Raw genomic sequence first — 19,532 nt, 5'->3', positions numbered from 1 at the left:
TATAGGGGCAGGGGGTGCAGGGAGGGCTCAGCAGGAGAGAAGCGGCCTGCGGACGAGGCCATGTCACCCGGGAGACTCACCCCAGCCCTCAAAGCAGCCACCGAAGGAGTCAGCGAAGGAGCTAAGAACCCGAGGCTTTGCAGCCTCAGTCAGTGATTGTGAAAGGGGCAAACGTTTGTAAACAGCATCCTTGCGCAAGACTCCCCTTTGGTTTTGTTCAATAGTTACTGTTTAGAGAAAGTCACAGCCCCCCACCCCCAAACACACGCACACACACACACGCACACACATACACACACTCTCACACACTCACACTCACACACACACACACACACACACACACACACACACACACAGCAGATGCTACTCCTGAATGGTGTTCCTGAGGAATCAAGTCGTCAAGAAAAGGAAGGTCACTGGAGAAAAGAATCGCTTTTTTATTCCCCCAAATTGGCTTAAATTAGCTCATATCTCAGACATAACGTCCTCAGAGTACCTTCCGAGATTGACTCCCGGCAGACACACAGGTGGATCTGCCCTCTTTTAGAGGAAGTGAGGGGAGCGCTCTATCGTCCTGATCTAGTTACGTTTGCTTTCCTTTCCTGAAATAGAGGCTCAGCCGGGAGGTGCATCCACTCATGAGTTTACTCATTCCAGAGGGGACACGACAGCAAAGAGTGTGCAGGGGACAGATGGACGGTGGGGAGGTGTTTTTTTTGCTTCTGCACCACGGGATGCTCTTTCCATGAAGGACCACAACGCGAATGTAATCACTGTTGCCTCTCTTCCACCCAACACGCCAAACGATGGGGGCCTGTTATCCCCTTGGCTCCAGGAAGACTCCCGAGTCTGAGGTGGCTGCCACAGAGCTGAGTCGAGGCCCGGGGGCCTCCAGGGCTGAGGAACCTCGGGTCAGTTCCAGGGACCAAGGCCCAGCGCCAGCTGTCTGCGTTCAGGGCTGGCTTAGAGCACGGCCGCAGGACCCCGCGTTCACGGGCACAAAAAGTCATTGGCAGAAGTGCTCAGCAATATGGCCGGGCAGCCAGACTTTCTCACCAGCAGACAATGCTCGGTCGACGTCGCACGCCTACTAAGAAGCACAGCATTTCATTAAACAAACAAGTACAGATTTGGTGGCTCCAGCTTCTATAGAGATGCGAGGCTTTTTGCAGCGGAAGGAGCGCTGGCAGCTTAAGCCCTAATCCGTCATGCGGACCCCAAAGTAGCCATAAACCCTGAAAGAAATGAGAATAGGTTTAAGTGAGGTGACAGCCAAGATCACTGAACGTTATTCCTCTTCACTCTACTTTGTCTCCTCCTTTGTTTTTCTACCTTTTTTTACCCCACTTTTCATTTATGCTATGTTCATACATTTTTATTCCCTTATAAGCCACCTGAAATCCTTTCTTGAACAGGGAAGGATACAGTAAAATACCTGAAGTGAAATGGGATGAAATGGGATGGGATGAGAGGAATGATCAGCTGTCAGCTTGTCGCCTGACCGAGGAGGGGAATCAGAGCCCCAGTGTGACAGCCCTGCACGTGTCCCCCTGGGGCCAGGAGAGGATGGGCTCCCGCAGAAGCAGCCATGTTAGGGATTTTAAGGGGTTTCCAGCTTCCATGGCTCCCAGCCCCCCAGAGAGGTGTTTCTGCCGTCGAAGGACCAGCAGCGTAGGAATTTCCTGGGCTGCCGAAAACACACGCACAAAACTAAAACTCGCGTTTCTGGGGCCCACCGAGTCACAGTCTCTGGATGGATGGGCCCAGGGACCCGTACTTTGACCAGGTAAGTCCTAGCTCAGGACATGAGCACCTCTGCCCTGGAAACGTCAAGCCCCCGACCAGCTCCACGAGGTGTTCCCAGGGCCCTCCCAGGGTCCAGCAGCGCCTCCCTGGCACCCAAGTCCAAGCTCCCAGAGCATCCTTGCCGGGCCTGCCTTCCCTCTCTGACACCCACTCCCCCACGAAGCCACAGCCAGGCGGTGCCCTCCTTGCTGCCCCTGGACCGAAGCTGCCCCGACTCCCCACACTCCCCTCCCTGTATGACCCCCATCCTGGCACCAGGGATGCCACGGGGGCCTGTGTGGCTCCCAGGCGGGTCTCCCCCAAGCCTGCCAGCACCGTCCACAGCTTCACATTGGCCTTCACTGAGCCTCAGACGGGGCGCACGTCAGGGGAATGTTTATTCAGCAAACATGTGGCTATTTATTACTTCCCTCCTGGAAGTCACTGGCCTCAAACACACAGCTCGTGACAAAACAAGACCCAGCCAGACCCCTCACTCCATAACAGTTTGGAAGCTGTGTGCCTTTCCAGGTCTCTGAGCCTGGTCCCCCCACCAGCTCCCCCTCCCTTCTCCCTGATCAAACATGACTTAAGTTTCAGCCTCAGCTTAACTGCCACCTCCTCTGGGAAGCCTTCTTTGATTTCTCTCTTATTCATTCAACAAACATTTCCTGAGTGTCCACCCTGGCTCAGGCGCTTCACAGGCAACCAAGTGATCCCTGCCTCGACCCGGGGTGGGGCAAGTAAACGTCACAGTGATTCGAAGTCTCAGCCCCTCCCAGTGCCTCTGTCAGAGCCCTTTTCCAGTCCTCTTGTTTCACTTCTACATCTTTATAATTATGTATCAAATGCACACACACACAACCCACACCCGCACACGCCCTCTAACAGTGAGTGAAGGCTGAGTCTTCTCATTAGCTAGGAGACTTAAAAGTTCTTCCAGAAAGTTTTATTGACAGAAACCAGGCCCATGGCAGGGGAATGTAGGTAAGGCTAAAAGTGAAAACTAACACCCATTAAAACCACAATGAGACGCCATTACCCAACTATTAAAATGGCCACGGGCTTCCCTGGTGGCGCAGTGGTTGAAAGTCCGCCTGCCGACGCAGGGGACACGGGTTCGTGCCCCAGTCCGGGAGGATCCCACGTGCCGCAGAGCGGCTGGGCCCGTGAGCCATGGCCGCTGAGCCTGCGCTCCACAACGGAAGAGGCCGCGGCAGTGAGAGGCCCGCGTACCGCAAAAAAAAAAAAAAAAAAAAATGGCCAGAATCCAGAACACTGACAACACCAAATGCTGGTGGGGATGCAGCCACTTTGGAAGACAGACTGACATACTCTTCCCAATCTGATCCAGCAATCGTGCTCCTTGGTACTGACCCGAAGGAGATGAAGATTGATGCCCACACAAAACCCTACACGTGGATACTTACAGCAGCTTTACTCATAACTGCCAAATCCATCTTGCTTGGAAGCAACCAAGATGTCCTTCAGCAGGCGGACGGGTAATCCACTGTGGTATAGCCAAAGAATGGAATATTATTCAGCACTAAAAAGAAATGCGCTATCAAGCCATGAAAATATATGGGAAGACCTTAAATACAGTGTCTAAGTGAAAGAAGCCAATCTGAAAAGGCCATATATTGCTTGACTCCACATCACATTCTGAAAAGGTGAAACTATGAATAGAGTAAAAAGATCAGTGATTGTCAGAGGTTAAGAAAGAGAGAGGAGAGGCATGAGTAGGCGGAACGCAGAGGACTTTTAAGGCAGTGAAAGTACTCTGTATGACGTTATAATGATGGACATACCATCGTACATTTGTCCAAGCCCATAGAATGTACAACTCCAAGAGTGACCCCTAATGTAAACTATGGACTTTGGGTGACCATGATGCATCAGTGTAGGTTCACCAGTTGTACGAAATGTCCCACCCTGGTGGGAGTGTTGATAGTGGGAGAGACTACGCATGAGTGGAGGCAGGGCGGCATAGAGGAAATCTCTGTCTTCCTCTCAATTTTGCTGTGAACTTAAAACTGCTCTTAAAAACATGGTCTTAAAAATGTTTTTAAAAAAGAACACCCATAATAAGAGTAGCCACCCTTTGCTACTTATGCTTACTGGTGACAGAACCAAGGGCCCCGGCTGTAACAGTCAGAGCTGAGAGCACACACCCTCCCTGGCGCCAGCTGGCTGCAGATGCGGCAGCGGGGCTGGAGCTGCCCCCTCCACCCAGGCTCACTGGAGCTAATCGCAGCATGGAGCCCAGGGGCGGGTCAGGCCAACTGCCTGAGACCCACGGGGACATCAGGAGACAGGAGCCGCTCAGGGAGAACTGGCTGGCAGCCTCCAAGGCCAGCGATGTCCCGAGCAGAGTGAGGAACAGGGACGGTACAGGCCTGGAGCCCAAATGCCTGGGGGGCAACGCCCGCTTCTGCCTCGTAGCAGCTCTGTGACCTCGGACACGTTACTTTGCTTCTCAGTGCCTCAGTTTCCCCTTCAGTAAAATGGGGAGGACAGAAGCCATGGTCTCCACATTAGAAGGTTGCTGTGCCGTCTACATGAGCTGATACTTCAAGCCCTCTCGGAGCCAGACGGAGGGAGGCGGCACGCAAAGGCTCCTGTCACTACTATCACTGCCACCACCCAGCAGGGTACTGAACCCTTTCTGTCTCTTGGTTTATTTAGTCCTCACCCCCGCCTCCAAGGAGGTCTTATTATCCCCGTGCTCAGATGACTTTCCCAAGGGTCCCGGCCTCCGTCATGTTGCTTTGCCTTTGGGGGTCGGAAGTCCCCGTGGAGGGTGTGCCCCGCCTGCAGCGGTGCCCCCCTGCCTGGTATGTCCATCCCTCAGGTGGGCTTGACCTGGGCATGTGAAGTCCCAGCTGCGAGGGGTGGGGGAGGGGAAGCTGGACAGAAAAGTCCCAGGTAAGGTAAATGGAAACTCGAACCGCCAGCCCTGCACCTGGTGTTTTTGCATTTCCCAAGACAGCTTAGACCCCAAGCCACTTCACATCCCAGCCTGGAAATTCCATGCTGGAGCTTATTTAAAGTCCAGCCCTCAGGTGACCTGGAAGACACCTGGTCTAAGCCAGACCCCTTGCCAGGGGCCCTCAGAGCCACAGCCTGTGGGCCGGCTGGGAGGCTCTCTGGTCCAGAGAGGACGGAGCAATGCTCTGCCCCCCGGGGGCTCCTGGGGGCTTCAAGGGAGATCCCAAGGCCACTTGTCCAGGTTGCTGGCAAACGCGCCCTTGTGCCCCCAGATCACATTGCTAGAAACCCCGAGCATCTGGTTCCCTCTGATGCCACATGTGCGGCAGCGTACCCCAAAGACACAGGCAGCATGACAGAAGAGGTGCTCAAACTGCTTACATAGCCCACTCAAGGTCACAGGTCACTGGAAGAACCCGGACGCGGGGCCAGGCCTGAGCCCGAGGCGCCTGCACTTTCCCAGGGCCGATCTGAACAGGAACCGTGGCCACCACGGTTTAGGGAAACCAGCACGAGCCTCAGTGCTCTGGGGAAACCCCAGACACCAGAAGACAGAGTCCCTGGCTGTGACCCGCCGTAGATTGTGGGACAGCAGATGCAAATGACCAGAGTCTAATTCCCGCATCAGCAGGGCTGGCCCAGCTGCGTCAGACGGACAGGCACGTGCCAAGTGGTCAGGGGCGCGGGGAAGCCGAGGAGACCTGTACAGCCGCGCGGTGTGAGGGACGATGCAGCCAGCCAGCTGGCACCCACCTGTAAGCGCTGATGCCCACCTGACGCGGCTGCAGAAGACACGGAAGTAGGGGCAGCAGGCCTCGCCCACAGCCAAGACCGGGCCCCAGAACACAGCTGCAGGGAGAAGGCGGCCGGGAGGCCTTCCAGCCCCAGCAGAAATGTTCATCTGAAATGAGAGGCGGGTGGAGAGCACCCTTCAGAGACCCTAACCACGGCTGTGCTGGGTCTACACCGCATGCATCCTGTGTGCATCCCTGCAGGGGAGCAAGCCCGGGAGGGGTTAGGGGGTAGCGCCCGCCCCCAGTTCTGGTGGGCTAGGCTGCAGCGCCCAGATCTGAGCCCCACTGCCCCCCAGTTCCCAGAACAGGTACAGCAATATTTGTTTGACTTGTCCACTTACCACTTCCCCAGAATACATTCCTGCATGTCGGTTGCTCCAATTCAGGAGGCCGCCCAGACTTGAACTACTAGCCCTTCTGTCCACCAGAGCCCTTCCCGAGAGGTGCTTCTGTGAACAATCACGACACTGACGGCTATTCCCCAGGAACCAAACGTTCAAGAGCAAAGAGGCAAAGCAAGGCCAGGTGCTGAGTGAGGGGCTCCTCAGCAGGTAAGAAGCCAAACCCACGCGGGGCAGAGCTGGGGCATGAGGGCCGCCTGGCCGCCTTCTCCCGCCGTTACCCTGAGCCACGCGCCCTTCGGCGTCCCAGTCCCTACGTGAGTGCCTGTCCTCTCACCCAGCATGCTGTCCCTGCGCTCAGGGTCCCTGGTCACCTTGTGGATTCAGAGGGCACAGCTCCCGGATGAGGTGACACCAGCTGAGCCAGCAGCCTCGAACTTTCGCTGTGACACCACCACCTACATCATCAGGCAAACGCCCAGGAGCTGCTTTCACAGGGGAAATGGGCCAGACGACGTGAAAGCAAGAATAAAACCCAAACTGGGAGGGTTATCTTGATCACCCTGTAGACTTGTAGCAAAGACGCGGGCAGCTACAGGGGCATCCCGGGCACCGGGCAGATTTCTCTCGCCCTCTGTCGCCCCTGCCCCGCGTCAGCCTCCCTCGCCCCCTCCTCAGGAAACCGAGCAAGTGAATCAGGTCAGAGCAAAGCGTTCCTTGTCCTGCCATCTCCACAGGGAAAGCTAATTAGTCGCCAAATATTCAGAATGGGTAATTGCTACCTGAATTAATAAGGGCAAACAGCCGGCAAGAAAACAGTGGCTTACTCTTTCCAAAGGTGTGCCTCTCTTAACCCGTGGTTCCGAGCTCTGCTGGGACCGACTGGCTCGGCAAGACACGGGTCCTGCCGGCCGCCCCTGCTCCTGGGTCAGCTCCGACACTGCCGTGGCTGAGTCACCGTCGGTCTCCCCTTGAACACGCACCTGCACGCGCTACACACACACCACACACATGCACGTGCATGACACACGTGTGCACACATACACACGCATGCACCTGCAAGTGCACATGACACACAGGCACACACACGTGCACAGCACACACCAGGAACATCCAAGGGTTTGAGGAGAATGGAATGCATCAGCATGCTCACCCAGGTTTCCCAACAAGTTGCCCCAAGTTGCCTCAGCTCTGGCCAGCGGGCATAGAGGCCAAACTGAGGGGGCTGCAGGCAGGATAAGGAAGGGGGGGAAGAGGAAAGTTGAGATGACCCTGCCGAGAACGCAGCTCCTGGGAAGGCTGGAAGAGCCGGCTGTAGCCCTCACGCACACCCGCCAAGCACAGACTCCAGAGTCACAGCAGAGCAGGCCTGAGGCGCCGGCAGAGCCCTGTCTCTACATTGCTGTGTGACCTCAGACAGGTCGCTTCCCCTCTCTGGGCCTGAGTTTCTGCCTGTAGAGAAATGGGGTGAACAGTTCTGAGGCGCTGCCCTCCAGGAAGTCTTCAGTTCACGTTTGGGGTCCTCAGTCGCCCCTGCCCTTCAGCCCCTCCACCTCCCCCCCTGCCCAAGCACTTAGCACAGGACTTCCCCCGAGTGTGGCAGCAAGTAACTTCCTCTGGGGTGGCCATAGCTCTCTGGAGGAATCACTATGTCAGAGGTAGCTTGGGCCGGAGCCATCCCACCACCGACACCGCTGTCAAATCTGCACAGGGATCCTGGGCTGTGTCTGGACGGGCTGCCCTTGCTGCCTGCCCATCCATGAGAAGCTACTGTGCAAATTAAGTGAGTCTACATGATGCAGACAATCCTTCCTTCATTTCTTCACTTAAAGGCTCGTTGTAAACAGCTCTTGCCACTGTACATGGAGAGCTGTCTTTCTAACAGCCAAGCAATATTTCTACTGAATGGCCGTATCACAAAAGGTCTAACTGAACCCCTACCGAGGTTATCTCACTTCAGGTATTTCCAACCTTGGACTTTTACAAACATTGCTTATATGTACTCATTTCAAATAAATAAGTTCTCTGTGTATAGATATCTACATTTATCTTTGAAGGTTCGTATGTATCTAGGAACAAAGTCTGGAATGCCACCCACCAAGTTCACTGTGCTGACTTCTGAGGGATAAGATTACGAAAGGAAACTCAAAGTTTTGTAAGCAAGTGTCACTTTTTAATTTTTAAAAAATGAATGAGTGAAGGAGAAAATAAACAAAATGCAGTCACTCTTGAACCTCTGTAGGGTACAGATCTGGCAGGAGCAGAGCCTCGGGAAAGTGGAGTGAGGGGAGGAAGGGAGCGTGTCCAGGGGACAGAGGCAGGGACCACTGCCCTGCTCCAAGAGGCCGGCTCTCCCCAGGGTAGAGAGGAGGGGACCAGGTTCAAACCCTGACGCCCAGCACTAAGCAGGTGTAGGACTTCAGTCTCCCGTGTGTGAAATGGGAAGCACAGGGCTACGCGGTGGCCGGGCTGCCTTGAGGTCTAATGAGATAAATCGAGAGAGCAGAGGGGCCACCATCAGCGTCCTGTCCTGCGACTTCCTTCCTATAGGAGGTTCAGAGAAAAAGAAACACCAAACTGATGGCTGTCCCTCAAATCCTCCCTCCTCCCCTGCCTCCCAGACGGCTGGACCCAGCAAGGGGGCAGGTGGCAGTACACACGCCTGGCATTATTTCTGCCAGAGAGGGAACTCTTGACAACAACCAGGCTTTTGGCACAAATGAGAAGCCGACTTGAGCACATCTAGAAACCCCAAGATGATTAAGGATTGAGACAGCCCCCTCTGTCATCAATAATATGTCAATAAACCTACTGGCCGATGTTTTTAAAACTCTTTTTTTCAGGAAAACTCAGTAAGCCCAAGAACCCAGAAACACAGCAGCCCTGGGGCTGAGCAGGAAGGTTTTAAATAATCCCAATGGTGTGTATGAAGTTAAACGATCCGCCCCTTCACATTGATACTCCCTGGATTAGGGGGTCAGGTCTCCTGCAAACTCCAGTTCAAAGGGAGACGCTGACGGGAGACGGTGCCCAGTGCAGCTGGCCTCACACGTCTGTGCTGTCGTCGTCGCCAAACGAGGACCCGCCTCAGCCTCCAAGGATCCACGGCACCCAACCAGGCTGTCAAAATCAACACCACAGCCGTGTGCCCTTGGGAGTCAGTGACCTGAGCCAAAAGGCCCAGGTCCCTCACCTGTAAGGAAGCATCGCCTTCCTCGGGGGCTGTCGGGAGGCCTGATGAGATAAAGCCAGGAGCTAAGAGCTGGCCCAATCCCCATAGCGGCTGCCGACCAGCATGCCCACGGCTCTCAGACGGAGGGGCTCATGGGCTGTGAAATCACTTGCAGACTATGACGGGCTTGTGTGTCTGAAGGCCTTCAGCCGCCTCCCATGAGCCAGCGCTGGGTCCCCCACCTGCTAGTATCCCCAAGGCCGGGAAGGAAGCGGTCCAGAATCGCTCAGCCGCCAAGGCATCTGCCCCGACATTCCTGCGTCGTGGACCTGCTCCCCTCCCCCTCTGCCCACAGCCCTCCTGCCCTCCCCCGCCCCTCAAGTGTTCCCAGGGTTCCCAGCCACCCAGGAAACAGCCTCTGGCTCTCTCCCAGGAGGCACTTTGAACATCTCAAGTGCCCCTCTCCAGCGAACATCAAAGACGATGGTGCTTCCCGTTGATCCTTAGACCCAGTGACCTGTGTGTGGCCAGCCACACGGTGCCTGTCGGACACGAGCTGGGAGCCCAGCTTTGATCAGTGAGTCGCTGGCCCCCCAGACACCCCTGTGCCCCAAATTCATTCCACGGTCAGGTGGAGGGAGCTGGATTAGGCCTGGAATTTGCACCTTTATCCCCCTCAATAAAGAGCCGCATCCCTCTAAGCCTGTTCCCTCATTTTATTATGGGTTAGTGGCTCAAACATTTTTAATTTTAGAAATGATTGCAAACAATCGAATAGCACGCTGGCTCCGTGTCTCCCAGTTAATAATCTCTCCATGCACAGGGACAGCAATATTTTTAGGCCCTATTCAAGTTACCCATCCTGGCTGCAAATGAAATATTAATTAAAGGTTATGCTCGCAGCCTTCGGAAAATGATCACTCAAGGTAGCAATTATATTTCCCCCCCTTCTCTGTGTAATAAGACTGCACCTCGCTGTTCAGTAGGAATTAATAATTCTGAGCCCTGTTGTTACAGAGGCAGCATCAAAGTGGAAGAGAGGGTGTGCCCAAGAGGGGAAAACTCAAACACGCTTAGACCCACAAAGAAAGTGGGTGACTTCAAAAGAGCAGGGCTGTCTATTCAGGGCTGGGATCATTTCTCAAGGTCATCAGCAACTCTAGCTGACGGAAAGGGTGGCTCAATTACAAACCACACAGAGAAACAGAACAGGACGTAGAGACGGCTCCCCATCCGGGTCGCTTAGCGCAGCCCATAGCTTGGTGTGCACCGGTAGCCAATCAGCCGGCTCCCCAGGGCCTTTCCGAGGCACTCAAAAACTCAGGACAGTCAGCGACCCAAGAGCCAGCAGCTCAGTGGCTCCTCAGGCAATGCCCATGCAAGAAGAAAGAGGACAGTCTGTAGCCTGGAAAATAGCATCAAGAATGAAATCCATTCACAGACTTTGAAAACAAACGTACGGTTACCAAAGGGGAAAGGTGCGGGGGAGGGATAAATTAGGAGTTTGAGACTGACATACGCACACTACTATATATAAAATAGTTAATCAACAAGGACCTACTGTAGAGCACAGGGAAGTCTACTCAATATTCTGTAATAACCTAAACGGGAAAAGAATCTGAAAGAGAATGGATGTAGTATATGTATAACTGAATCGCTTTGCTGTACACCTGAAACTAACACAACGTTGTAAATCAACTGTACTCGAATATAAAATTTAAAAATTAAATTAAGAAAAAGAAACAATCTATTTATTGCATGTAGCTCCTAGATGCCAGGCAAACTCAGTGAGACAGAAATCCCCATCTTCACCTGAGAGATAAAAGCTGAAGCTCAGAAAGATTCATCGACACAGTAAATGGCAGAACTGAATTCAAACCGACAAACCAACAATTTCGTGAACGAGGGCTGTGTCTCCACCGTTGATCTAGCGTGGCGCCTGGCACATAGTAGGCACTCAAGAAGTTTTACTTATTTAATGAATAAATGATTGAACTCCTGAATCAATCGTCCACGCTCAGCAAAGCTCAGCAACTTCTCAACAAAGAAGACTTAAAAAAAAAATAGCTGTGACTTTAATTAAGTCTCAGGGTCCAGGGAACTGGGAAGGTCAGGGTACGAATGTCCTGATGAGGCACTCATCACCCCACCCCCAAGCATGGCCCAAGTCTTCCCCTGGAGGCACCGTCAAATATTTTTCATAAGATGGAATATAACAGTGCCGGAAGTTACAACTATATGGTATGAAACAATTATGGTTTACTTTGTCCTGTGACAATGTGAGTATCAGAAATTCTTCCAGAAGCTCCCTGGGAGAAGCCTTCAGTGACCACATCAGACCACACTCTGATCCTGAGGAGTGGTTCCCACCACCCTACACCCTTGAGGTTACTCTGGGGCAAAAGTGAAAAGCCTTAAGGCCTCCTCTCAAGGACAAGGTTGCAGGTATTTGGTAGCTGTGAAGCTGGTGTCTCCAGATCACGAGGCCTGGAGCCAGGGGCCCAACCCGCAGAGGAGAATGTGCTGACCCTGCAAAGCTGCCCTGGGGCCACTGAGGTGGGGGTGAGGCCTTGCCCCTCGAGCAGAGAAGAGGAGGGGTTCGCCAGAGCTGTGCAAGTGGAGAGAAGGGTCCGAGGCAGAGAAACTCCCAGAGGGGTAAGTGAGGCAGACTGCGGTGGTTGGAGTCTCCAGGTCCAAGGATTCGTCTGGAAACTGCAGTGCCTTTGTGTACCAGCGAGGAGCTGGGACAGCCCTTCAGGATCTGAAAGCCACGGCGGGCAGGAGAGGGTCTGGGAGTAGGCTGTGGGGAGGCAGTCAGGCAACTCGCGGGCCCTTCGAGCAGGCAGAGAGCAACACAGGCCCAGCCACCTGCCAGTGGCGGCTGGTGGACTGCAGCCAGAGGGAGGGACGCACGCTTCCCAAGGGTCCCGTACATTTGACACTGCACTATGTGCTGGGCACAGTGTTCCAAGATGCAGACCCTCCTCTTGAGGACATGCAGACCCTCCTCTTGCAGACATGCAGACCCTCCTCTTGAGGACATGCAGACCGGTGAACAGACAATGTCAGTGCATCCTGCATGCAGCCGGATGCAGAAACCAGGACCCAGAGCCTCGCTGGCGAATGCGGATAGAGCTCAGGTGTCAGAGCTGCTCCTCTGCGGACACTAAGGGCTCATTGAAGCCCACGCGGTCCTGAGACCCCTCCCAACCCCAGGGCCTAGGAACCCCCTTATCACATCGCCCTCTGGGATGAGGACACCCTGGCGGGAAGCATGGGTAACACCAAGGCCGGGGCACCATGGGAGGGAGGGACCCAGGGGAGGGCCTACCACCTCCAGAAAAGGGGACCCAGAGCCGCCCGCTGTTTCTGACACCAAATGGATCCACCGATACTCACCCTCCTCGGGCACAAGAGGTCCCAGAGCCCAGAGGCGTCAGAGCCACCAGCTTTCTCCCTTCGCTTAACCTCTAAGTCCTTCCCTGCTCAGCAGGGCTTGGCCAGAAAGGCCACACAGAGAGAAGGCACAGTGGCCAGAGACAGGAAGCAAGGGGGGGACCTGTGGTCAGAGTCCCGCAGGGAACCCGGCCCCGGGGCAGAGCAGCCTGGGAACTCATCTGCAGCTTAACAAAGGCCTCAGACCCACACCAGCCTCTGACCTGCCTCGGGGCCACCTCTGGGGGTTGGGGGCAGGACAAGGGCACTCAAGATAGACCTGAGAGCAGCTGGAAGGCAGCACTGCCTGACCCCGAGGGGGCTGAGCCAGCCAGGCAGGCTTCCCGGCCCCGGGACTGACTCTCCACCACCAGAGGGACATGAGGGAGTGGCATCCGTGCGAAGGGGAAGCGGGAATGTTCCAAGCTCCTTTCCTCTTCCAGGAGTCCACGAGGCTGCTGTCCACAACCCTGAGATACTGGGACGAAGCACTGCCCCAGCACAGATTCCGCCAGTGACTACAGGCCTTGTTCCCAGGGGAGGGAGCAGGTGCCCCAGGCAGGAACCTAGAGATACTGTGGCCAGGGCCACCCCAGGGCTCAGAAGCCAGTGCCGATGGCATCTGTAGGAAAGAGTATTTCATTAGCCAAGTTTGGCTTCTCCCTCCACCTAAGGCCTCACTCATCATGGGGATGGGAACGCCGAGGACACCAGGACCCGGGAAGCACACCTCAGGTGCGGGCACCCCACCATCCAGGGCCTAAGAGGCCAGAAGCAGCCCGGGCCCCCAGGTAGGAAGTGGGATGTGGTCCTGCCCGGATGGGCACACTGAGCGCTGTGCAGCCAGCCTGGTCACAGTCATGCAGGGATCAGGCTGCTGGAGGGAGGGGTCTCCACCCAAAGCGGGGCTCAGGGGAGGAAAGGGGCTTCACACACACTCGCGTTCATTCCCTAACACCTAATGCCTCACTCTGCAGGGTCATAAAACAGAAGCGGTCTCTGCCCCCAGGAGCTCCTGGCCGAGGGGAGAGGCGTGATTACACGCCTGATGTAGGGTGATGAAAGGTGATGGTCAGCCCAGGTCGGTGCAGGGATGCAGCGCTGGGGCAGGCACAGAGGGCACAGTGGGACTGTGGGGCGGTGGTGCAGAGGAGGGAAAGAAAGAGAGGGTGCGGGTCCCACAGGACCCCGGGGCTCGGCTACACAGGTGCCTCTCTAGAGCTTGGATTGAGGAAGTTGGGGTTAGAGGTCCAGACTGGAGTCCTTTCTGCTGAATTCCCCTTCCAGACGTCAGAGGCAAAGAGGAACACACATTGGACACCACCTGCGCCAGCTCTTTCTGCTCAGTGGGAGAAACAGGTCGTCTGCTCTCTGGCATGTCGCAGGTTCCCCTTGGGACAGAGCACCTGCCACTCCAGAGAGGCGCTGCGGCCCTCCGGCCCTCCGGCCCTCCGGGAGGAGCCAAGCGTTGAGGGAGGGGCTCCAGTAAGCCCCGCCCATCGACCACGGTCTCGCCCACCGGCCACGCCTCCAGCCGCAGGGCTCCTCCTCCTTGCTTACCTTCCCAGCCTCTTGCAGGACAGCTTGCCACTCCTGCCTGCAGCTCCCACCTTCCTGTTCCTACCTCCTGGCATCACCCGACCTGTCAGAATCACCTTTTTGCTAAGTCCGTTTCATTGCTTTTTCTGATGAATCCTTTCATTATTCCTGAGCCTTGATATAAACGTTCTCTCTTTTAACCTCCCCCCACCCCCTCCCCGACCCCATCCCACCCTCGTGATTTGTGCAGACATCTAATCTAGTAGATCAGACTCTAGGAGCTCCAGACAGACCCCTGTGGTCTGCCCACTGCGGGCACTGGGGGTCCTTGGGCACCACTTATGGAGTCAGATGAGAGGAGACTTGCTTCCCTTACACTCTGCATGGTTCGGGTTTCACACCACACCTTCCCGTGCAGATCTCAGGAACCAGGATGGGAACGCACAACCCCACTCACCCCCACCCCTCACCCCTGCCTTCGGGAAAGGCTCCTTCCACCCTGACGCGAGTTCGCCTCCATCTATAGGAGCCCACTGGGTGCTCCTCAGAACCTCCAGTCTTCCCTCCCAACTGCAATCTTGAAGGGCAATTCTGCTCACCAGTCCTGCACCTTTGTGCACCTACCGTGTGCTGGGTGTTAGATGAGACAGCAGGAAAGCCATGAGACACGGCTGGTGCTGTGCAGGGGCACACAGCAAAGTGGGAAGAGTGTGAACCTTGGCGTCAGGGAGACCCAGCTTCAAACTCTGGTCCTAACACGTGCTGTCGTGGTGATCTGGGAAAGTTACCCAACTTTCCTGAGCTTCAGTTTCCTCAACTGTAAAATAGAGACAATAATAGCTTGCAGATATATGACTTGCTTGCAGACTTGTCATAAAGATGTAAGGAAAGTGTGACACACTGTGGGTTCTCAATAAACATGAGCTGTTATTGGACACTGAGTTCACTGGGGAATAAAAGCCCGAGTTCTGCACCCAAATTACCTGTTCAAACCCTGGCTCCACCACGAGTTTGCTGTGTAACCTTGGACAAGTTGCCTCACCTCTCTGTGCCTTGGTTTTCTCATCAATAGAATGGGGATAATATGCTGAACAGTTTCAGAGTCTGTTTGGGGGCTGATGAAGAAGTTTGGGAAATAGATAGTGGTAATAGCTGCACAACACTGTAAATGTAATTAATGTCACTGAATGTTGCTTAAAATGGTTAAAATGGAAATTTTTATGTTATGTATACTTTATCACAATTTCACAAAGTTAATAATGCAATATACCAAGAAGCAATGAATCATAGGTTTTTAATGGGTGCAATGTACGATATGTGAATTATATCTCAATAGAACTGTTTTTAAATAAATGGAGATGATAATAATACACAGCTAACAGGATTATTGGAGGGGATTAAATGAGTCCATACAGTGCTTGGAAAAGTTTAAAACCCTATCCAGCACCGTGTCCAGTGTTGGCTAGCATATAAATATACTTCATCCATCATTTCATTTAATCTTTATAAGAACCCTACAAGATTAAGAAGTATTTTTACTCATTGTATGGGTAAAAAAGATTGACAGTCAGAGAACTTTAACCATGTTGGCATGGAAGTTGCAAAGCCAGGATTCAAACCCCAGGTGTGTCTGACATCAAAACCTATCACTATAGTCTGGGGAACCATGTGGAGAAGACATCTGATTGAGTCTGAGCAAGCAGCAAGCTGAAGGGCTCCCGAGCTGGGAGCACTGTGGCTCATGGTGGCAGCGGGGTGGACAGCAGGAATTACACCATGCAGGTGGAGGACAAATAGGCCTGCAGGTAGACAGGTGAGTGTCCAAGGTCCTCGGGGGCCATGTGATGGCTGCTTGGCTAGGCCACAGTACTCAGATATTTGGTCAAACATTATTCTAGATGTTTCAATGAAAGTATTTTTTAGATGAGACTAATATTTAAATCAGCAGAGTTGGAGGAAAGCAGACCCTCTGTAATATGGGTGGGCCTCGTCCAATCAGTTGAAGGTCTTGATAGAAAAAGTCTGATCTTTCTTGAAGAAGAGAGACTTCTGCCTGCAAATGGCTTTTGGACTTGAGCTACAACATCAATTATTTCTGCATCTCTGGCCTGCCGGCCTACCCTGTAGATTTTGGACTTGCCAGCCTCCAGAATCTCATGAGCCAATTTTTCAAAATAATCATCTCTCTCAAGAGATAGATAGATAGATAGGTGATAGGTAGGTAGATAGATAGATGATAGATAGATAGATAGATGATAGGTAGATAGATAGATAGATGGAAATACATAGATACAATTATAGATATAGTTACAAATACCTTCTATTGACTGTTGACTATTAGTTTCTCCGGAGAACCCGGACTAACATAGGCTGCAACTTTCCTGGTCATTTTATGACCAGAATGACCCGCTCACTATTGCCATGAGCTCCCATCATGGCCGGAGCACCTCAAGTGTGCCCTCTGCCACATCTCAGTAATAAGATCTTGAAACCCTGTCACCTTCCCAAGGAAGGAGAAGCACAACTGGGTTTGGGGATCTGTGAAGTTTGGGTTTTCTGAGGCCTTTTTCATCTTGTTTTAGAATCGTTTTTATAATTATTCAAACCACTCAGAAACACCTGAACTTTCCACTTCTAAGTTGGCTGTAAGTCACCTGACCCGGGTGTTGCTAGGTGAGAATTAAAGATCTTGAGTTTGAGAAGTCATTCTGCTTGGATACAGGAGGAAAGGTTGCCGTGGGGAGGGCGCCCTGTAAGTGATGAGGTTCCTGGCTACTGAGTGTGGAGCTCAGTCCCCGTAATAGCACACAAAGGAACACACACACGACACCGGACCCCTCTAGAGGCTTCTCCTCCCATACCTGCAGCCACAGCTCTGAGCTCAGAAGCAGAGGCCTGGCCCTGGGCTGCTTGGCAGCACAGACGGTGCTGGTTTCCAAGAAAGGGGCTGACAGCTCTCCGAGGCTGCGGGGAGGGGGCGGGGCAAGAGGGGCCCCTCTCCCATGTGGATGGCCAGCTCTGCTTTGCCTGCCTAAAGTTGAGCTTCCACCTGAGCCCTAAGGACATGGACAAGCCACAGCGGTCACCCCGCCAGCTGCAAGAGTCAGGACTCACCTGGCAGCCAGAAGACAGAGCAGTGGTGGCGAAGCCGGAAGAGCTATTGGTTACTTCATTTGCTTCTCAGAACAACTGTAGGAAGCGAGTGTTGCAGGGACTCAAGGTGGAGAGGGGCTGAGGCAACTGGGAGGCCAGTGGGACCAAAGCAGAGCTCAGCGCGGGGGAGGGAGGGTGTGAGCACGCCCAGTCACGTCCAGATGGAAGTGGCGTGCGGGACGCAGGGCCCAGCCAGGGGCCGACCCCACAGGGCAACAAGGGTGGCCCTGGGTCAGGGCACCTCTCAGGAGCCAGAACAGCTCGTTTCAAACCAAGACAAGGCAGAGACCAGCTCAGGACAGCCTGCCTACAAAGCTTAAACCAGCCCCAGATTCGGGATGCGTTGGCAGCTAAACCCGAAGACTACACATACTTGTTTTACAGTGAGAAAAATGAGGTTTGAAAGCAAATCTTGAGCTTAGAATGTGATTCTAAAGGAGAACTGAGTTGAGTTGGAAGGCTTCTCTGCCTGCCTGGCTATCCCACGTCACCCAGAGCACTGTCACCTCCATAGACACCCGGCCAAGTCCGGGTGGATGGCACATCTGACCCTCCGAGGCTGCTGGCTTTCCTCTGCGGTGAACTCGGGAGTCCCGGGCCCAGGGGACCGCAGTGAGCTGAGAGCGCAGAGGGGAGGAAGTGAGCTCTCCCACTTCTGCTTCCTCCACCCCGCACAGCAGGACTGCCTTGAGGAGTGGACCTTTCACCCATGTAGGGGCTGGGAACCTCACTTTCCTCTATAAAACTCTGCATGTTATGCAAAGATGCTCAACGCCATTAATTACTAGAGAAATGCAGATCAAAACCACAATGAGGTATCACCTCACACCAGCCAGAATGGCCATCATCAAGAAGTCTACAAACAACAAATGCTGGAGAGGGTGTGGAGAAAAGGGAACCCTCTTGCACTGTTGGTGGGAATGTAAATTGATGCAGCCACTATGGAGAACAGTATGGAGGTTTCGTAAAACACTAAAAATGGAGTTACCATATGATCCAGCAATCCCTCTCCTGGGCATATATCCAGAGAAAACTGTAATTCGAAAAGATGCATGCACCCCAATGTTCATAGCAGCATTATTCACAGTAGCCAAGACATGGAAACAACCTAAATGTCCATCAACAGGTGAATGGATAAAGAAGATGTGGTACATATATACAATGGAATATTACTCAGTGATTAAAAAAATAATGAAATAATGTCATTTGCAGCAATGTGGATGGACCTAGAGGTTATCTAAGTGAAGTAAATCAAAGAGACAGACAAATATTATATGGTATCACTTATATGTGGAATCTAAAACATGACACAGGGCTTCCCTGGTGACGCAGTGGTTGAGAGCCTGCCTGCCGATGCAGGGGACGCAGGTTCGTGCCCTGGTCTGGGAAGATCCCACATGCCGCGGAGCGGCTGGGCCCGTGAGCCATGGCCGCTGAGCCTGCGCGTCCGGAGCCTGTGCTCCGCAACGGGAGAGGCCACAACAGTGAGAGGCCCGTGTACCGCACAAAAAAAAGAGAAAACAAATAAAATATGACACAAATGAACCTATCTACAAAGCAGAAACAGACTCACAGTCAGAGAACAGACTTGTGGTTGCCAAGGGGTTGGGGGGTGGAGAAGGGATGGATTGGGAGTTTGGGATTAGCAGATGCAAGCTAGTATATACAGGATGGATAAACAGCAAGGTACTACTGTATAGCACAGGGAACTTTATTCAATATGCTGTGACAAACAATAATGGAAAAGAATATGAAAAAGAATATATATATACATATACACACACACACACATATATATATATATGTATATATAACCTTATGGCTTTGTGGTACAGCAGAAATTTATACAACATTGTAAATCAACTATACTTCAATAAAATAATTTTTTTAAAAAACTCTGCATGTTAGAAAGATGCCAGGTAGAATGTGACCAGCGGACACTTCAACAGCACAGCACCCTGTACCACCCTCCATCCTGTCCCCTAGGTCCCCAACTCATTATCTCCCTCCAGGTGTCCTCCAACAGCCTCCCACCTGGTCTGCAGTGACAAAGGGCACCAAAGCTGCCAGCACTACATGGCAGGGCCCTGGCTGCAAGTGCACAGGACAACGGGGGAAAAGCCCCAAGGGCAGGGTGATGCCTTGGGCAGCTCTAAGAGCACATTCTTTTCTACCTTCTAGGAATAGTCACCAGCGGGCCAGGACGGAGGCTCACTGATCCACTGATTCAAGCTGCTCTGGGAGATGACGCTGGAAAACACACTGGCCATGGCCTTACAGGGTCACTGGGACACACATTGTAATCCATTCCCTAGAACCCAAGAA

General features: G+C 53.3%; 1 long non-coding RNA gene across 1 annotated transcript in view; it reads right to left on the bottom strand.

Annotated features, from left to right (window-relative positions):
• Positions 1–19,532, bottom strand: part of LOC111164463 (uncharacterized) — a 94,006-nt gene that overhangs the window by 8,786 nt on the left and 65,688 nt on the right. The window contains exons 7-8 of the long non-coding RNA XR_016395541.1: positions 14,679–14,871; positions 81–1,235 (exon numbers count right to left, since the gene is read on the bottom strand). This is a non-coding gene — a long non-coding RNA (uncharacterized LOC111164463). The remainder of the gene's footprint in view (positions 1–80; positions 1,236–14,678; positions 14,872–19,532) is intronic.

The sequence above is a fragment of the Delphinapterus leucas genome, chromosome 13, assembly GCF_059928025.1.
Source record: "Delphinapterus leucas isolate spDelLeu-1000000601 "Yukka" chromosome 13, BTC_Dleu_Yukka2, whole genome shotgun sequence".
Taxonomy (NCBI): Eukaryota; Metazoa; Chordata; class Mammalia; order Artiodactyla; family Monodontidae; genus Delphinapterus; species Delphinapterus leucas.
The sequence above is the reverse complement of the archived record's forward strand: the minus strand, read 5'-3'. Positions and strand labels throughout refer to the sequence as shown.